The sequence below is a fragment of the Anolis sagrei genome, chromosome Y, assembly GCF_037176765.1.
Source record: "Anolis sagrei isolate rAnoSag1 chromosome Y, rAnoSag1.mat, whole genome shotgun sequence".
In the NCBI taxonomy this organism is placed as follows: Eukaryota; Metazoa; Chordata; class Lepidosauria; order Squamata; family Dactyloidae; genus Anolis; species Anolis sagrei.
This window is the reverse complement of record NC_090035.1, coordinates 46,756,497-46,775,246: the sequence shown is the minus strand read 5'-3', so window position 1 is coordinate 46,775,246 and position 18,750 is coordinate 46,756,497. Positions and strand designations below refer to the sequence as shown.

At 41.3% G+C, this 18,750-nt stretch overlaps 1 pseudogene; it reads right to left on the bottom strand.

Annotated features, from left to right (window-relative positions):
* Positions 1-514: 514 nt before the first annotated feature.
* Positions 515-18,750, bottom strand: part of LOC137095615 (ATP-binding cassette sub-family C member 6-like) — an 89,594-nt pseudogene continuing 71,358 nt past the window's right edge.

Here is an 18,750-nt window from a genome sequence, read left to right as displayed (position 1 = left end):
TTCATTACTGAAGCACTGTTTTTGTGTGTAATAGGAAAGTCTGTATGCATCCCATACTTTTTAAAAGGTCATAGAGTGATGCAGGGGTTGTTTTGAATGGATTTGGAGGAGCCAGCCTTCCGTACTACTATGAGTCAAAGCTCAGTATTTTGAAATAATAAGAATCGTAATAATAATCAGATGTAATGAGGACAGTATGCATCCCATCTCAATACAGTATGCATCCAGTCCTAAAAAAATACAGGATGCAAACTGATATAAACATTATATCCCAATGTGATAAGGTCCCAAGTAAGCTTCATAGGCGACAATGGACATTTGTGTACCTTCTGTGACCCCCAATCTTTTAATCTCTTTTCCTCATAATATCTCCTATGTCATATAAATCAGTAGCTCTCAGCCTTATCTCACATTGCAATTATTTTTTCCCAGTATTCCATGGACCGGCACTATAGTTAGTTATGTCTATTGGCTACAGTTCATTTATTCTTTCCTGGAAACTCATCGGTAGCTGAGAGACTGACGCCAATCCAGGGACCAACGCTTTGAGTAACAATGCTATATGGGGAAGAGCAATGTTGCCATCATATTGACTTTGTCGAGGCTTAGCAAAGAGTGAATTCTGGTTTGTTTCTTCCATTGATCTTCTTGATCAACCACCTATCCCTTGAATTCAGTCCTCACACCAGCCCCGACTCCTTGGCCATTCTGTAGAATAGTCCCTTCAGGGCTATTAAATTCTGCGGAGTGTCAAATTCAGCCACTTGACCACTTTCCATAATGATAATCCTGAAAACATTAAAAGAAATGTTAACATCAGGATATCTTCCTAGTCATAGCAAAATCAGATGAGCATTACATTTCCATATGGAATTAAGGAACAAATACATAAAAGTAATAATAATATACTAATAATAATATACTTTATTTATATTCCATTATGTTTTCCCAGGGGGACTCAGGACAGATTACAGAACACTTATATGACAGAAATTCAATGCCGTTACACAATTAACAAGGACAGATTATACATAAACAGAGGTATAAAGGCTTTCCCATTTTTTCCCATCTCAGGCATCTGGAGGTGGTGCTTGACTCCAGCCACATGGAGGTGCTGTTGCTCTATCTTCCATGCAGAGGAGCTTTGTCATCCATAGACGTCTTCTCAATTGAATCACTAGCATGTCCTTATGGGTGCCTTTTTATTATCTCCCCGCTTAAAGCGGTACCTATTTATCTATTCACATTGCTGTTGCCGATCTGCTAGGTGAGCAGAAGCTGGGCTGACAGTGGGAACTCACCTCAACCCGGGTTTGAACTGCCAACCTTTCAATCAGCAAGATTTTCTGCTGCTGGCAGCTTAACCCACTGTGCTAAAAACTTGCAGGAGGGGGGGGGGGGGAGTAAGTAATAGTTGTCATAAGACTTCTTATTGTTTTTGTTAAGCTAACCAGTATATTAAAAAATGTATTTTTATGCAGAATAATTGGAGATGAATCAATCAAAAGCCAGCTCTTGAGGGCAACCAAATACAAGACATGTATGTAAAAGAGGCTGAAATCCTAAAAGTGGGTTTATGTGCATGTATATCTTGTTTTGGGTGTTGCACAAGAAACTGTTTATTTGCTCCTTGTCCGATGTCCAAAACCTCCCCTGACAACTGTCAAGCTATGCTGTTAAAACACAATTGAATTCGGAGCATTTCAAAAACTTTAAAGTAAAGTTGTCAATCATTCTTGTTGCCATAATCTTTGTTTTTTTTTTATGTTTAGCTGCAACCCAGCGTTTGTGCTTTCTTCTTTCACCTTGATTAGAAGGCTTCTCAGCTCCTCCTCGCTTTCGGCCATCAGAGTGGTGTCATCTGCATATCTGAGGTTGTTAATGCTACTGTTAGTGGATTGGGAATTGGTGGTTAACTGGCTCTTGTGGCCTCTTACAGCTTTGTAATGCCATGGATTTATGAGTGCTTTGGGTAAATATTATGCAATACCTTCAGATGATGTTCAGTTAAAAATCTGGCATTAAGTTAAATTAAAACTAACCTTCTTCCATGTTTGGTGCACATGTAAAGAAGTTAAAAAAATGGAAAAAAGTGATGAATGAAACTAATAAAATAATGTCTAAAGGGGTTAAGAAAAACCCAGATATATGCCTACTGGGCTTGTTTCGAGAAAGAATCAGTAAAGAAGGTGTAGAAATTTGCCAATGGGGTTGGGACTCCTGGAGGTTTGCGAGGGGGGGGGGGGTCAGAGGGGTCACTGAAGACAATCAGAAAACACAGTATTTTCTCTAAGGGTGAATGGGTGAGAATGGAGAGGTGGTGGGACTAGTGAAATAATATTTGTAATTTGATGGTTTGAATTTTGAAGGTTGTATGTTTCTCTATTTCACATATCACAATAATATATTATATATATATATATATACACACACATACACATTTATAATAAAAGTAGACACATCACTTCATCACCTTAATTAAATACTACTGAGCCACTCTCTTAAGAAACAGAAACCTACTGTGTTCATCGCATTATATAGGCTTAGAAATTTTCAAACAATTTCTAAGCTGGTTGGCAATAATTTTGCAAATTATTCTGATAGAGATGGGCAAAATGGCCAATTCTGTCATGTGATAGTATTTTTCATTCTCAGCTTTAAAATGATACAATTACGCAATTTGTGAAAGGAATCGAAATGCCCCTTTGAGAAAAAGCTCCACCATTCCCTTTTGCTCACGGAGGAGGGAAAATTGGTAGTATGTTGTGTTCATTTCTGTCTCATGCACTTTCTGGGGGATTTCCTTCCTTCCTTCTTTCTGTGTGTTGTGTGTGCCATGTGTTACTTCCCTCAGACACCTCCTTCCCTCACCTTCTTCTTCCTTCGGTTGAGCCCAAGGGCCATCTACTCCAATTTCTATTCTGCTATGTAACAAAAGCACAATCAAATCACCCTCAACAGATGGCCATCTTGCCTCTGAATAATAATATTAATAATGAGAGAGACCTGATTTAGAAAAATAAAATCCCAGCAACTACAAGTCCCAGAATCCCTGTCTTACCAAGGCCTGCTGGAGCATAGAGAAAGAATGATTATTCTCTGTGTTCTTTGTTCAGTCACACACAAGCAAATGCACTCCCTCATTCCCTTATTCCCTAAAATTCTTTCAGTCATGGATAAGCAAACTTGCAGATAGGTAAGCCACAGCTCAGGGTCAGACATTCAACAGGATCATTAATAGGCTTTGACGTTAGAAAACAGAAGAACCAATCAAAAGTTGCTTGCGTGTTGTTTTTACCAGTTCGATATAAAAACTTGTTAAGTATGCCACAAAGGATGGACAGTCTTTGTTCTTTGACCTGAATGGTCATGGGCTGTTCATCTCAATGTTGATCAACTTGAAATAAAGCCTTGTTGAAAAACCTCATCGGAATCTCATCTTCTCCCTGCCCTCTGGTCCCTGTCACCCTAAATTCCCAGTCTCTAACAATAATAATAATAATAATAATAATAATAATAATAATAATAATGAAAATATGTTCCTAGTTTGCAAGTGTTATTTCCTGTTTAATTGTGTAGTCCTTACTTTGAAAGTAGCTGTTATGCTCCAGAAACTTTGTTTTTGTGCCCACAAATTATGTTAATTTGGTGGAGACTCTACAAGATATTCAATCATTGAGAAACTAAAGCAAAATGTGCTATAGCAGGATGTCCCAACTGCAAAGACAAAGTTTTGCAGTTTCATAAACTTTTCCCATGTGTTTATGCTAGAACCAATTAGGAAAAGTATGCATGAGATGTATAGTAGGGCTGGGCGGTTTCGTTTCGTTAATTCGTAATTCGTTAATAATTCGTTAATTTTTTCAATTACAAAACGATAACGAACCATTCTGGAGCAATTATTTAAAAAAGCGAATTTTCAAAAACGTTTTGTAAATGCTTTGTATTTTGATATTGTATTCGTTTCGTTATTGTTTTGAGGTCGTTTCGTTATTATTTCCGCATGTCTGGGCCAGTTTTATGGTTTAATTAGTGAAAAAAAAATTATAATATCACACCAACAGTCAACAACAGAGGGAGAGGGAAGCTTCAGAAGGTTTTGGAGGTTTTTTAGCGTATTTCGCGGTCGCGTCCGCCATTAACGAATCGATTCGTTATTGTTTCAGAAATCGATTCGTTAATTTTTTACCATTTACGAAATTTCGTAAATATCAAACTTTTTAAAAGGAAAATTTTGTAATTATTTTAAATATCGAAACAACCCCCCCCCCCAAATACAAATTGTTTTAGAAACAAATTTTTCCGTAGTTACCCAGGCCTAATGTATAGTAATCTACTCTTCCAAACATTCGGCATGTCCAGTGGGATGATCTGTTCAGTGGGAAGTAATCATTCTAAGAGGGGGGAGACCAAAGGGAAGCGGACACAAGAATGAGACTTTCAATCCACTTATAATGTCAAAACCCTAAGAAGAACCTTTCTTTTCCCACCCACCCAGTTATTTCTTACCTGAGATTTCCACCTCTTTCTGAGCACTCATAGGCCAACTGACCAGGGAGATGCAAAACAAAGTTCTTCAGGAGCATCAGCTCCAAAGCCGCCCAGATGTCCTCATCAGAGTGTTCATTCAGGGGATCAAAATTCATTCTCAGGGATTCAGAAAACAAGACAGGATCCTAAGCAAAGTTGAAAAAAGATGAGACAAGTTCTAATGCAATGTTAATATGAGACTAAAGACAAGATGCAAGGCAAGAGCTCACTAGCGCACTCCACTCCATTGTCATCAGGGGCGGCTCATCCATTGTGCGAAGTAAGCGGTCGCAGAACACTTTTTTTTGCCAGGGGCACAGAGGCGCCTCTGTAAATGCCCCTCGACCGCCACTTGAGGAGCGCCCCCTCAGCTCACAACAGCCCTAGCAGTCCGGGGGGAGCCTCCGCTTTCTTGCCTCGCTGCCGGGCGATCCTCTTCCCAAAAAAGTGACATTTATTCAAAAGGCAAGAAAACTAAAAAAAATTTAGAAAAGGGCAAATATTTGGGGTTTTCTTTCTGGTTGGGTGGGAAGGATTGCCTAACCCCTCTCGTTCCTGCTCCGCCCGGCCACTGGGTGCGCGAGGAGAGGCGGCACTCAATCGTTCTCCGCATTCGATCCCTTCCCCATGACCGGCTCCCTTTCCCCATCCCCCAGCGCTCCACCCACCTTCTCTCCTCTCCCCAATCCGCAGGTGGGCCAAGGGGCGGAGCCACCGTACCTGGCCCACTTCGGGTCCAGAGGCGTGTCTGAAGACCCCAGCGTACGCACCAAAAGTTGCCTCTTCTCCTGACTTTCTCTTCAGCCATTGGGACCGAGAGAGAGAGAGAGAGAGAGAGAGACCCTCTGGCTGGAGGTATCTCCCACCTCCGCTCCCTCCTTTGTTTTTGCGCCTACCTTCAGGAAAGATGGGTGTCTCCACCTCTGTCTCTGTCTCTGTCTCTGTCTCTCTCTCGGTCCCAATGGCTGAGGAGAAAGTCAGGAGAAGAGGTGACTTTTGGTGCACATGCCGGGGTCTTCAGGCATGCCTCCGGACCCAAAGCGGGCCAGGCAAGGGAGCAAATGCAGCAAGTGTAGTTACTGGGATGTATAGTTCACCTACAATCAAAGAGCATTCTGAACTCCACCAATGATGGAATTGAACCAAATATGGTACACAGAACTCCCACGACAAACAGAAAATATATATCAATGATTGGTTGGGGGGGGGGGGAGGGGACGCCAAAATACTGTTTGCTTACCATTGAAAATTACCTATGGCTGCCTCTGATTGTCATGGCTCACATGAGAAGCCCGGTGTCGATATGAACTATGTAAAAAAAAAAGATGATCATAACATGATTTGTGAACTAAAAATAATATGAAAAATATACGAATGTATTCTGTATTCTAAAACCCAAAAGACTGAAGATAATTCTTGGGTTAATATTTCTAATAACGTAATACCAATGTATAAAATTTCAGTGATGTGGATATTATAGAAACATATCTATGTAGAGAGAGTTATATATACGGAATCTTCATAGAATAGACTAATACAGTGGTTCTCAATTTTCCTAATGCCACAACCCCTTAACACAGAAAAGACTGGAAGGGTTTCGTAAGCATTAACCTTGAATTTTGGAGTTGTAGTTCACCTACATCCAGAGGCACTGTGGACACAAACAATGATGGATCTGGACCAAACTTGGCACGAATACTCAATATGCCCAAATATGAACACTAGTGGACCTTGACGTCTAGGAGTTGTGGTTGCTGGGATTTATAATTCACCTACAATCAAAGAGCATTCTGAACCCCACCAATGATGTTTTCTGATGGTCTTTGATGACCCCCTCTGACACCTCCTCATGAGCCCCCCCCCCCAGGGGTCCCAACCCCAGGTGGAGAAATGCTGGACTAATACAATAACTATTGACATATGTATTACTATCATATTAACAAAAGAAACCGACTCTGAGATATGTAAATGGATGGGTATTATTAAAACTAGGGGGGGGGGAATGGAGTATATATAAATAAACCAATAAAACAATTAGAAGGAACGTTTATAATACAGGCTCAGAGGGGGAAAAAACAAGAAAAAGATGGGACTCTATAAGAAGAGAGAAAGATCAACGTGAACACCCATGATAAGAATCAATTTGCTTTTGGAATCGAAGATACTTTAGATGGAATTATTTTATATTAGAGAATAACAATCCCACACTTTAGTCAAGTTTAAAAAGTGCAAAAGTTAAAAAAAATTAAATAGTACCGTGTGACAAAAATGGATGAAAATATAATAAATATGCTTAAAATAGCCTTTAAAAACTAGTCACATATGAAGGTGAAAATCCAATTCCTTCCCAAAGGAAAGTATGTGATCTCATCTCTTACAGTATTCCAAAGTTTAATGACTTTGTTTGTTCCTATCTGTGATGATGTGTAACTTTTATTCTTATGGTTATGTGTTGTTTAAACAGTAGTTAATAAATGGTAAGTATGTAGGATTATATTTTGTTAGAGATGGTGGGTGGTGGCTTGAGCTGAGTTGCCATAGCAACGGGGGCGGAGCCAACTGTCACTTCACGACGCAGCTGTTTGAAAGTGGCAGTCTGTGACCAGAGAGTTACAGGAGAAGGTAGTTGATCCTGAGGTGTGTGGAAAACCATCAGGAATACTATAGTTAGAGAACTATAGGGAAGACTGGGAGCCAATTCTGTTAAATAAGCCTTTTAGCTTATTTGTTTTATTAGGACAGTTGTCCAGGAAAGATACATCTGCTTATAGAAACCTCTTAAAGTCTGTACCTAAAGTTACTCATGAAACCTTACTAATGTAACCTATCAAGATTTGTGCCTCTTGTGAAGAAACAATCGAATCTGTTATACCTTGCTTGTTCCAATAAAATTATTGCTGTTCTCCTCAAGCCTTGCCTGATACAGTTTCTCCTAAGTCAAACAGCGTGCATAAGTAGAAAAACCAAACCAGGGACATTAAACGCTACGCTATCAAATAAATACTTCTGTAATTAATAGTCCCTTATAAACCAACTCTTAAACTGATATTGATCATTGCCCGGCTTTCCTCACAGATCTGGTGGCAGTAAATTTACCCTCCTTCACACTATCTGACTAATTGGCGTGAATTGACTGTTTAGGTGGATGTTGTTGATATGGTCCAGGAACTTCTTTAGTTCTTCTTCTCCATGATGCCAAATGGGGAGGGTGTCCACAATTCTACACTTTCAGCTAGATTTTACAAAAAATACTAAAGCAGGGATGTGTGTCATAGTGCATAGTGGGCACATAATGGTGAGCGATGGGAGAGGGGAGTAAGTAGCAAAGGGAATGTTATAGAGTATTATGGATACAGGCATATCTAACTGATTGGCAATATGAGATGGAATGATTCTTATACTGCAGTATTTTTATTTGCAAGTCCTATTCACCTATGGGTAATTTTCATTAGAAGCTGACCTCCTACCTGAGGAATAATTGTGATTTTGCTTCTCAGATCATGCAGGCCTATTTGGGCGATATTGATCCCATCAATTGCGATCTCTCCCCCAGCAGCTTCCACTAGTCTTAGAAGACCCATCGCAAGAGAAGATTTCCCAGCACCTGTCCTCCCAACAACGCCAACCTAAAAAGAATTATTATTATTTTACTGACATAAAAACACAGTATGTCACAGCAAACAAGATATATATACTGGATATCATGTTACAAAATCACAAGTCGAACACTTCCCAAGCATTTAGAACTGTTGTTGTTGTTGTTGTTGTTGTTGTGTTTATTGTGTTTATTATGTTTATTTATACCCCACTTTTTCTCTTCTCAAGGTGACTTAAAGCGGCTTAAAAAGGATCTCATTTGCCAGGATGGATCAAACAAGAAAATAAACTCCCCGGATGCCAAAGCATTGAGTCATGGCAATTAAAGTGGTGTTAAACTGCTTTAATATTGAAGTGCCTACAAACCCAAGGCTCAGGCTGTGAACCATGTGCAATTCTTCCTTTTCTTCAGAGAACAAAATGAATAAATCAGAAATATGGAAGTCTTTGATTTTTGAGTCTGATGTGCTTAATGCCTGTGATGGTCTGGACAAGGCGAACAAATTAAAATTGAATCCAGACAAGACAGAGGTACTCCTGGTCAGTTGAAAGACCAAACCGGGCATAGGGTTACACACTATGCTGAATGGGATTACACTCTGTAAAGAAGACCATTTTAATGCCACCGAATGCCACCAATTTGTGAAGAAGTGTGGTTAAAAGCTTACTGCCACCTAATGTGTGAGGAAAGCTGGGCAACGATCAATATCAGCTTAGGAGCTATTTTATAAAGGGTCTATTAATTACAGAAGGCTTTATTCATTTGATAGCGTAGCGCCCACTGTCCCTGGCTTGACCTTACTTCTTATGTAGGCTGTTGCCTTGAGAGAAACTGTATCAGGCAAGGCTTGAGGAAAACAGTAACAAGTTTATTTTAAACAGGAGTATAACATGTTTAACTGTTTCTTCACAAGAGGCACAAATCTTGACTGGTTACATTAGTAAGGTTTCATGAGTAATCTCAGGCAGACTTCAAGAGGTTTCTATAAGCAGATGTAACTCTTCTGGACAACTGTCCTAATAAAACAAATAAGCTAAAAGGCTTATTAACAGAACTGGCTTCCAGCCAAACCTTGATTCTTAAATCAGAATCAATAACCCCCTGTAGTTTTATCACTACCGGGTCCTTTTCTGTAACCCCTTTGGTCACCAATTAATTCCCTGAATCTCCACCCAGAGATTCAGTCTTCTCAGTAGCTCACCGGCTTACTGACATATTCCCTGAATCTCCACCCAGAAACTCAGTCTTCTCAGTAGCTCATCGGCTTACTGACTGACTTTCAAAACAGCTGCCCCGTGAAGAGGCAGTTGGCTCCGCCCCTGTTGCTATGGCAACTCAGCTAACGCCAAGCCACCATCTCCAACAAAACATAATCCCCCATACTTACCATCCATAAACTACTGTTTAAATTACACATAACCAAAGGAATAAAAGTTACACATTGTCACACACTCCCTCTGAAGACAGAAGCTTGAAGCTTGGGAATGATCCTCGATTCTTTGCCGAGCCTGAAATCCCAGGTTTCGGCAGTGGCCAGGGAAGCTTTTGCACAATTAAAACTTGCGCGCCAGTTGCATCCATACCTTAGGAAGTCAAACTTAGCCACGGTGGATCAAGCTCTCATTACATCTTGAATAGACTACTGCAACATGCTCTACGCGGGGCTGCCTTTGAAGGCTGCCCAGAAGCTCAAAAGAGTCCAACGGCCGACAGCCAGATTCCTCACTGGAGCAGCGTACAGGGAACATATCCACCCCCCATTACGATAGCTCCACTGGCTGTGAGTTTGCCACCAGACCCAATTCAAAGTGCTGACTTTGGCCTATAAAGCCCTATAAAGTTCTGGTCCAACTTACCTGTCTGAATGCATCTCTCTTTATGTGCCAACTAGAGCTTTAAGATCTGCTGGAGAGGCCCTGCTCTCCGTCCGACCCCGTTCGCAAGTGCGACTGGTGAGAATAAGAGACAGGACCTAGTTGGTGGTTGCCCCTCAGCTGTGGAACTCCTTCCCCAATGACATTAGACTGGTCCCATCCCTCCTGGTCTTCAGGAAAAAAAGCTAAAGACCTGGCTTTGTACACAGCTATTTGAGGAGTAGAGTAATATGGAATTCAATCTCAATCTAGCAATCTGAATAATTACTATGGGAAACTAAGAAGTATGAAAATCATGACTTGGCACTTTGTATGTTTGTAATCTGCTTTATTGTATTTATATTTATTTATTTACTTTATTTGTATACCGCTTTTCTCAGCTCTTAGGCGACTCAGAGCGGTTTACAACAATTTAGGTATACACAATACAAAATCATTAAGCATTTAAAAGCAATAGCATCACAAATAATTAAACATCAATATCAATACATCACTACATCAATATAACAAATCCATCAGGTCTCATCAATGAAATCAGAATCCAAACTCATTATCCGATATTCCGTGTTCCGATAGTCAGTCAATCAATCACACTGCTTAGTCGAATGCCTATTCAAACAGCCAAGTCTTTACTTTCCTCCCGAATGCCAGCAAGGAGGGGGGTCGATCTAATATCTGCAGAAAGGGCGTTCCACAGCCGAGGGGCCACCACTGAGAAGGCCCTGTCTCTCGTCCCCGGCAGGCGTGCTTGTGAAGCCGGCAGAATCGAGAGCAGGGCCTCCCCAGACGATCTTAATGTCCTAACTGGTTCATAGGAGGAGACGCGTTCGGACAGGTAGGTTGAGCCAGAACCGTGTGGCATATTTTCCTTCTCTGGCAAGGCAGCATGTGGGCTGATCAAATGTGAACTACACATGGTTTATTTTACATTATGCCACATTTCCTTCCCTAGAAGGAGGGGCGATCTATTTGCTGGGCAAATCAAGGAATTTTGCTATCTGGAGAGGCCGAATCAAGGAATTTTGCTATCTGGAGTGGAATAAGAAACAAGGCAACACCACTACCCATTCCAGGCATAATACCCAAGTCATTTTTAAATATATTTTTCCAATATTTTTAAAATTATTTCAACTTTACATCACTGTATTTACACTTAATTTCCATTATTGCTCAGACGTATGAACATCTTGTTTTCATCTAACATTTCTTTTATTGGCACCTTCTCCTTTTATACATTTTTCTTTTCAATGGCATTGTATTACATTTTATATTACTTCTTAACACACCTCATCCCCACCCCCATCACCCTTTCCCCTGACCACATAATTTCCCTATATCTTTACCCTTAACTATGCACACAATTTCCTTAATTTCACCACTTTCTATATATATCTTCCATTTATTTTTAATTTCTTGTTTTATCCCCCTGTATATTTCCCCTGGTGGTGCAGCAGGTTAAATCACTGAGCTGCTGAACTTGCTCACCAGAAGGTCGGTAGTTCAAATCCAGGGAGTAAGGTGAGCTTCCGCTGTTAGCCCCAGCTTCTGCCAACATGCAAGTGTGAGTAAATCAATAGGTACTGCTTTAGCAGGAAGGTAACGGTGCTCCATGCTGGCCAAATAACCTTGGAGGTGTCTAAGGACAACGCTCGCTCTTCAGCCTAGAAATTAAAATGAACACCACCCCACAGAATTGGACATGACTAGACTTAATGTCAAGCGGAAACCTTTACCTTTACTGTTATATTTTTCCAGATTACATATGCTATGATTTCAGATTGGACCTGATCATAAATATTGTTGTTCCAGTTTTTCTATAATCTATTTTTTCATCTTTCCATCCCCAAGCTATCACTGTTTGTCCTGCTAGGATCATAATTTTGAACAATTTTTGTTCTTTTGTATGAATCTTGTTATTCCCTAACACTCCCATTAACATCAGGGAGTATAGAGGCTGGGCTTAGCACAGAGGGTTAAACCGTCAAGCTGTAGAAAATCTGCCGATTGAAAGGTTGGCAGTTCAAGCCTGGATCAGGATGAGCTCCCTTTACCTCTGTTTATGTACTGTCTGTCCTTGTTAATTGTATGTTTGTCATATATGTGTTCTGTAATCCACCTTGAGTCCGCTCGGGGAGACCGAGTGGAATATAAATAAAGGATATTATTATTATTATTATTATTATTATTATTATTAGTTCTATATTCACTTGGAGCAGTATTTTAGATACCCAAGTCATGAAAGTCACGTTGATGTTCAAGACAGAAAGGGCTGATCTTTGATATCCTTGTGGCAAGTGCACACGCGTGAGAGTCTCATTTAATTCTTATTGGGATCAACCTGCTCTGTTGCTTGCAGATTTCTCCTCAAATGGGACAAGAAGAGCTTGAGATTATAAGAATCCAAATATGTAAGAAATAGGAAGAGTCATCCTCCAGCCAATGCTTCCTTACCTCTTTGGGGTCCCTGTTGTCTACAGAGACAACATTGTTGTCGATCTCTGCCAAAGCGCGCAACATCCAGTTCAAAATGCCTGTTATCTGCCAAAAAGGAAAGAGAAAGCACAGAATCAAAATGGTCAGCTAACCATGGGTCGGCTGCTCTCCTCGTGCAGCGACAATAATCTAGTTCTTAACTTCAATAACACCAAGAAGCATATAATGGACTATAGGAAGAACAGGTCAGGAATCCAACCTTCGGTCATAAATGGGGACTGAGCGGGGTGTGTGGTCAGTTTCAAGTTCCTGGATGTTGTTGTTAAGGAGGATCTGATCTGGGGCAGCATCCATATGGCAGTGTTGGTGAAGAGAGCCCAGCAGAGATTGTATTAACTAAGACTGATAGGTAGTTGGATGAATAGATTAATAGATAGGTAGGTAAGTAGATAGATAGATAGATAGATAGATAGGTCAATAGGTAGATAGATGGATAGAAAGAAAGAAAGGTAGACAGACAGACAGACAGATTAGTGGATGGATAAATAGATAGACAGACTTCTAAGGAACCAAGAGCTGAATGGAAAACTGCTGGTGACTTTCTACCACTGTGCTATAGAGTTTCTAACCAATTGCATCTGTGCATAATTTGGTAACTGTGCAGTGGTAGACAGGAAGATGCTCCAAAGGGTCATCACTTCTGCACAGAGAAGCATTGGCTGTCCTCTTTCTCCCCTCTTTGGAATGACTTTATAGGTCCCACAGGCTTAAGAAAGCTCAGAGCATTCTTAGGGGATCCAGCTCACCCAGCATATTCTTTATTTGAATTATTGCCACCTGGCAGATGGTACAGGGTGATAAAGGCAAGGACAAACAGATTGAAAGACAGCTTTTATCCTGGAGCTGGAGCTATGTTGAATCCTTTGGTGGTGATGGTTGTTGTTGTTGTTGTTGTTATTATTATTATTATTATTATTGGGGGGGGGGGAGGTTACCTGCAGAGCATAGAAAATGGAAAACCCCACAAGTCCAGGACTGAGGTATGCTTTGTTTTTCACAGCCATTCCCTAAGAACTCTATGTTTGTGGCAAGCCATCTGGAAAGACAAAAGAGAAAGGAAGGTCTAGCTGAGTATCTCATCATTCCTCACAATCACACTAATGTACACTGATTCATGTTTTCTACATGCATGCAAGCATTTCCACTCAATTGTCCGAATAAGCCACCTCTCCTCGCTTACGTCGCTGTATGATACCTGTCAGCCACCACTGCAGGGCAAGAGGCCCACTGGTTTTCATCCACATTGAAATCATTCTGCAAAACAAAACGCTGCGGGACTTTGTAGGCACGGATGCTTCTGCTCCCTTCAAAGGTCTCAGAAATGTTGAAATAAATGGGTGAACGGCTCGTGGCTTCCAGACGTTTCAACTGGCAGGAAGTAGTAATAAAGAAATTCTGGGGGGCAGGTGCAGAGAGGTGGAGAAAGCACCAAGAAAAAGAAGACACAGTTGAATTGGAGGATCCTTACTAATCTCAGAAGGATAAGCAGACAGAACTTGATTCAAGCTCATGGGCACATCGGTCAGACCGGGATCTTGAATGAAGTGATGGGGGTATCTGAAGAGCTACTTGCTATGTAAGAACTTGCCAGTGATCATGTCTTAGAAGCAAGGACTCTCAAGAAGGTGATAATGACAGTTTGAAATCCTAGCCTTATCCAGGGGGAGGGGACTTCCGGTGTGGATTCATGGCGGCAAGACGGAGGTTCTGAGAGCTCCTCGAACCTCAGCTTTTTGGCTTGACTAGGTGAGCCGTTGGCTCCCCCCTACCCAGTGGATGGAGGCTGGGAAGGGCGCGAACCCATAGGGGTGTCAGCCGACGGTCTAGACCCTCTCCACCCCTCAAGGGTGGGGGCTGAAGGACCCGGTAGTGACCCCCGCAGGGTAGCGGGTCGCCAAAACCGTGAGCCGGCTGCGGACCAAGCAGGTTCCGGCACTTTGACGCCATTCATATTTTAGCATTAATGGTTTAAGCAACACAGACTGTGAGTATACAACTAATCCTTTCTACGACTGGTATTATAAGACACGAAATCAGGGAGCATCTACAAATGGAGGGGAAAAGGCATGACCGACCAGCAAGAGATTAACGGGAACTGATCGGCCGAGAAGTCGAGAAGCCGTGAAGCTGAGAAGCCAAGAAGTGGTTGAAAGCTTTGGATGACCATCTGAATGTTTACTTGGATGTATTCTGGACGTATTTTGGATATCTATTTGATGTATTTTTGGATGTATATTTGATGAATTTGATGTATCTGAAGTGTTAGAGGAACATGTGACCGAGGCAGTACATTGGAACCCAGGAGGACCCGCGAGTTCGATAAGGCGTTATTACACGGGATTGTACCGATTACACTGTACCAGTGGCTTCTCCCCTCCCCGCGATCCCCACGCTCTTGGGTCTCCTCTTCCTCCCCACTTTCCCCAAGACGAAAATCCAAAACAGAAAGGATCCGAGAGAGTGAGGGAACGTATTGAATTAACAGGGAAATTAACAAGAAACCACCTAACTTAACAGCTTAAACAGCTTAATAGCCTAATAGCCTAACAGCCTAACAGCTTATCAACTTAAACAGCTTAAACAAGCTTTTCCTGTGAGAAAATTAAGCCTGAGCAAATTGGGGTGATTTGCACCAACCTTATCGGCAGCTGAGCTGCGCGGCCTTTGTATTCCTTTGTGTTCTACTGCCCAGCGCGTGCACGAGAGGGGGCGAGGATAACGAAGCCCCGCGAGGTGGCGCGAGAAGACGCAGCAGGGCAAGAGAGACACGCGAGAGGACGTGCAAGCAGATCGCGCAGAAGAACGCGAGATTTGGCGAGATTCGGCGAGACTGGGTTCAAAGAGAGAAGGCAAGAAGAAAGGAGGAAAAGGCAAGTAAGAGCTAAACAAGAGGACACTCAAAGGACATTTAGTAGGAGAAAACAAGAAAGAACGGCACCCAAGGTGAGCCCGACGAAGGAGGCAGACCGGGGGACGACGACACGACACGAGGAGAAGGGAGCCGAGTGAGCCGAGAGGACAAGTTAACAAGAAGTAAAAGTAAGAAAATATATACTCAGATGAAGTGTGTACTTCTGTCAGACTGTGCATTTTTTTTGTGGAAGAGACTGGTTTAAACAAATTACATTGGAGGTGATTGAAGAAAGAAAGAAAAGCCACTGAACCTCTGAAGGACCTGAAGGACTGGAATACTGTGCTCAGATCTTTGAATGACATGTCATAAAAATCATAGCAATCTGTAATTTTGAAGGCTATAAGAGGGCTATAAGTGGGGGGGGGGGGAATCTAGAATGAGAGGAGCCATGAGCTATAAGAGAATGGATAAGTAATGAGGATTTCTCTCTAGTAGCAGAGCAAGTTCTGAAGCTCCTACTTTTTTTGGGGGGTTTTTTTTTGGAAGGCTTTACAGACTACGAGGAGGGTAAAGAGTAGAGGAGAGAGACCCTGGGGGAGGGTGCAAGTAGAGAGGGAAGCTGGGAACAAGAATAGCTATATGGTGAAGCCAAAGAGGGGAAGGTTGTGAAAGAAGAAAGTGGTGACAACATATAAGTACCCCTTACCCCTCAAGGGCGAGCAAAGCCCATACAACCCCCCCACCGTGGTATAGGCGATAAGCAAAAGCCTCAAAGTGACTCCCCCCCACACATCAACATATAAACATACATATACATACATATTCATTTTCCTTTCCCCTCTCCTACTCCCCTCCCCTTACCTTTCTCTCCTCTACCCCACCCCCCATGGATAGGCTGTTGAGAAAATAAACCCAGGACACCGTAAAGCTGAGAGTAAACCCAGGACACCGTACACCTCTCATCGAGGGGCTCCCCATTCTAGTCAAACCATAAGTAGTGATTTGGGGTAGACTCTTATCAGCGAAAGCAAAGCCGGTACCAGACTGCCAAGCTTAGAGACCTACTCACAACCACAGGCCCTCTCGATGAGGAAAATAAACAGATTTGTGACCGCCACCTAAGGAAAACAGAGATGGCAACCCCAAAAAATAAGGGGGATAGGGGAGAAAAAGGAGACAAAGACAAAGACAAAGAGGGGGAAAAGAAATTACCACAACAACTTGGGATTACAAATAAAAAAAACTCGGTGTCAGAAGAATCCACCATGAAAGAAATTTTAAAGGGAATTCAAGGAATTTCGGCAAAGCAAGACGCTCACCAAGAAGACCTGAAGAAACTATCGGAGAAACAAGATGCACATCAAGAAGAACTAAAGAAAATGCGAAAGGAGATGACAGAGGAACTAAACATGATGAAAAAGGAAATCAACACGTTCCAACAAGAAATGAAAGAGCTGAAGAAGGAAAAGCAGGATATGACTCACAAACAAGAACAATGTGAGAAAAAGCTGGAAGAGTTGGCAGGCAAAAGTACAATGTTAGAATGACAGCGGGAAAAATTAGAAGCGAGTGAACTGGAATCTCAACTGAGATATAGAAACATAATAGAAGAACCGCAAGAAGACATCAGGAAAATTGTGATAGAAATAACGGCGAAATTAATGGAACGACCTGAGGAGGACCTGGAGAATCAGATCGACCGAGTATACCGCATTTCCACCAGCTATGCAAAGAAGAACAAAGTAGACAGAGATGTCATAGTACACTTCACGAAGAAAACGACTAGAGATGGAATCCTTAAGAAGAATAACCAGGGTCAATCCCTATACAAAGGGAAGAGAGTAACTATTCTGAAGGAAGTACCCTCCTCTATACTCCTCAAGAGGAAGAAATATCTCTTCTTGACAGAGGAGTTAAAGAAATTCAACATTAGATTCCGCTGGGAGAGAACAGAAGGAGTAATGGTATCATACAGAGGAGAACGCTTCTGGCTGACATCAGAGGAAAAAGCGCAAAACTTCTATAAAAGACTAAAAAAGGAAACAGAGAACCATACATCTCAAGACCATAAACAAGGAGTTAAAAGGGCAAGACTAACATCGCCAGGAGGAACATCATACAGTAAAGAGCTGAAGGGTTGGGAACCGGATGCAAAGGAAGGGAAGAACAAGGAAGAGGACATAGATAAAAACAACGATGTAGTGGAACATTAAATGCATATCAAATAACATCAACGGCATAAACTCCCCCAACAAGAGAAAGACGTTATTCAACAGCTTGAAAAAAGGAAACTATGATATAATCTCACTCCAGGAAACCCACATTTCCCAGAAACATGTGGCACACCTCACCCAGAAAGGTTTCAAAGTTTTCTTTTCCTCAGCCTTTGAGAAAAAAAGAGGAGTAGTGACATATGTGAGAGAATCCATTACAGCGAAACAGGCGTTTAAGGACATAGAGGGTAGGATATTGGGGGTTTCTGTGGAAAGAGAAGGGACAAACTTACTTATATGTAATGTATATATGCCAAATGAAGCAAAAAGTAAATGTGTAAATAAATTGAAAAGTTTTTTGATGGAACAGGAATATGATGAACTTATCCTTTTGGGGGATTTTAACGGTGTTCTGGATACGGATTTGGATAAAAACGTAAGAGACAACAAAATGAAGAAAGACGGAGGGGGAAAAATCCCAGCCAGCTTATTTAAGTTGCAAGACGATCTAGGTTTACAGGATGTGTGGAGAACTTACAATAAAGGTGGGAGGGACTATACATATTTCTCGGACAGACATAAGAGATGGACGAGAATAGATATGATTTGGATCACAAAGACACTAATGGGAAGAGTCAGTAAAATTAGAATCTTACCACGTTACTACTCCGATCACTGCCCAATTGAAATGATAATAAACCATAAAAAAGATAGAAAAAGATGGAGGCTAAGTGAACACCTTCTAAGATCAGAGGAGGATATCACGTTGAATAAGGAACTACTTGCAGAGTTTTTTTCAATTAAATGATAAGGAGAACATGGCAAAAGATATTATATGGGATACCAGCAAAGCGTATATGAGAGGTCTATTTATACAACAAAATAATAGGAAATATAAACAGAAAAAACAGAAAGAGAAAGATCTAAATGATAAAATAGAGGTTCTAGAGAAAGAACTTAAGAAATATCCAAGGAAGGAGAAAATCAAATTAGAACTGAAGATGCTGACCAAACAAAAAGAACATCTAGAATTGGAACAAATGGCAAGAAACCTAGCCTTCGTGAAACAAGATCATTTTCAGAACAGAAACAAAGCCAGGAAATGGCTATTGAAGAAAATCAAAAAGAAAAAATGTGAACAGAACATCACCCAAATTGTAGACAGAGACAAGGCATATATAAAAAGTG